At 23.9% G+C, this 2,500-nt stretch overlaps 1 protein-coding gene and 1 long non-coding RNA gene across 2 annotated transcripts in view; both read left to right on the top strand.

Annotated features, from left to right (window-relative positions):
* LOC145296039 (diacylglycerol kinase theta-like) overlaps window positions 1–2,500 on the top strand; it is a 1,210,689-nt gene that overhangs the window by 70,459 nt on the left and 1,137,730 nt on the right. The window lies entirely within an intron of this gene.
* LOC145296040 (uncharacterized) overlaps window positions 2,398–2,500 on the top strand; it is a 231,177-nt gene continuing 231,074 nt past the window's right edge. Inside the window, exon 1 of the long non-coding RNA XR_013869945.1 lies at window positions 2,398–2,490. This is a non-coding gene — a long non-coding RNA (uncharacterized LOC145296040). The remainder of the gene's footprint in view (window positions 2,491–2,500) is intronic.

Below are 2,500 nucleotides of genomic sequence, written 5' to 3'. Positions count from 1 at the left end.
ATATATATATATATATAGTGTTGATATATATATATATATATACAGTGTTGATATATATATATATATATATATATATATAGTGTTGATATATATATATATATATAGTGTTGATATATATATATATGTATATATAGTGTTGATATATATATATATATATGTATATATAGTGTTGATATATATATATAGTGTTGATAAATATATATATATATAGTGTTGATATATATATATATAGTGTTGATATATATATATATATAGTGTTGATATATATATATATATTGTTGATATATATATATATAGTGTTGATATATATATATATATATATAGTGTTGATATATATATATATAGTGTTGATATATATATATAGTGTTGATATATATATATAGTGTTGATATATATATATATAGTGTTGATATATATATATATATATATATATATATATAGTGTTGATATATATATATATATATAGTGTTGATATATATATATATATAGTGTTGATATATATATATATATATAGTGTTGATATATATATATAGTGTTGATATATATATATATATAGTGTTGATATATATATATATATATATATATATATATATATATATATAGTGTTGATATATATATATATATATATATATATATATATATAGTGTTGATCAAATCTCCACAGTAACGTAATGTACTTGCAATAACCCTTATCCTTGAGTGGCTTCCGGGCCTTGATAAGTGGTGATCACTGTGTAAATATATATATATATATATATATATATATATATATGTATAGTGTTGATATATATAGTGTTTATATATGTATAGTGTTGATATATATATATATATATATATATAGTGTTGGTATATATATATATAGTGTTGATATATATATATATATATATATATATATATATATATATCAACACTATATATATATATCAATATATATATATCAACACTACATATATATATATATATATACACATATATACACACACACACACACACACACATATATATATATATATATATATATATATATATATATATATACACACATATATCAGCACTATATATATATATATATATAGTGTTTATATGTATATATCAATACATTTTTTTTTTTTACTGCGTCCGACAATTAAACGGGTTCTAATTTACTGTAACACATTTTCCGTAAAATTTTGCAAAAGATACATTCTTGGAGTTGGAATTTTCTTAAAGTTGAGATTCTTTCGAGAGAGAGCAAGAGATAGAGAGAGAGAGAGAGAGAGCAAGAGAGTGGGGGAAGAGGGGGGGGCTTAAGAAAGTTCCCATCTTAACCCCCCTTTTTTAAACGGGAATTGTGAGAGTCGCAATATTTTTCTCGGTGTTGGTGACCATCACCGAGAAAAATATTGCGACTCTCTTAATTAAACACGTACTTTGTGACCATCACTGATGGTCACAAAGTACATGTTTAATTTAGTAGAACGTTATTATTTAAAACTGATCTACGACGATAAGTCATAAAGAATTTGGTACTTCTACAGTTTATCGCCAAAAATGGAGACGTTATTTTTTCGGGCACCTGTCATTGATATCAGAGGAAGAAATAAGTATTTTAAACTATCATCGATGTGGAATATAAAAAAAGAAGAAAATTACAAAATTGCTTTATTAAAATTGTATTTTCTTACGCAGACTTCAATAAATGTCTTTACAATTATATTTGATACATTTTTATAAAATAAATGTTTTGGTTTTCAAATGACGTTCGCCCAGTTTAAACAATTATGAATATGTCATTTTCAATTTCTGCTTTAATAATAATGTCCTTTTTATTTTCTGTTTTAATAATAATGTTCATGAAAAGCTTTCCTGTTTCGTTAATTAAATCGAAACATTTTCAATTACGGATATATGTTCTCTTTCACTTTCTTTATTTGCCTTTCTTTATAGTTCTTTTCGGAAGTAATTAATATCTAGTTTAATTTTTTTTTTTTTTGTTATTTATTTCCTACTTCGGCCATAGTTTTAAATACTGATTTCTCCCTCTGATTCTAAAGACAGGTGCCCGAAAAAGAATAATGGCTTCTATATTTTCGGCGATAAACTGTAGAAGTACCAACATTTTTTTCCAAATTCTTTTTTTAATCTTAAGTTTGTAATCGCTGAGATTAACGTGAAAAAAAGAAGTGAAGTGTAAATTGTGGAGTTTAGAGGTGGGTGTCAATTTCCTAAATGTCTGCCAAAGATTAGTTTAACAAAATAATTTAAATATCATTTGTAGGTAAAGAGAGTTTTAAATACATTTTTTAATCAAATAAATCTATTTTACTTCGTTTCTTGACCTTATCGACAAATCTTTCAGAAATTTTGAACTTCGTTTATTTTTCTTGCTCTCCCTCTCGTTGTGTTTGTGTGCCTCTTGCAAAATTAGGGAACACGATTGCTGTAATGCTGAAAGTGGTACTGTTGTTACCTAAAGAAAAATAATCACTTAAACAAACCACATTCGACTTAGTAAGTCTGT

This window comes from Euprymna scolopes, chromosome 16, assembly GCF_053919585.1.
Source record: "Euprymna scolopes isolate OS-2025 chromosome 16, ASM5391958v1, whole genome shotgun sequence".
NCBI lineage: Eukaryota > Metazoa > Mollusca > Cephalopoda > Sepiida > Sepiolidae > Euprymna > Euprymna scolopes.
The sequence above is the reverse complement of the archived record's forward strand: the minus strand, read 5'-3'. Positions and strand labels throughout refer to the sequence as shown.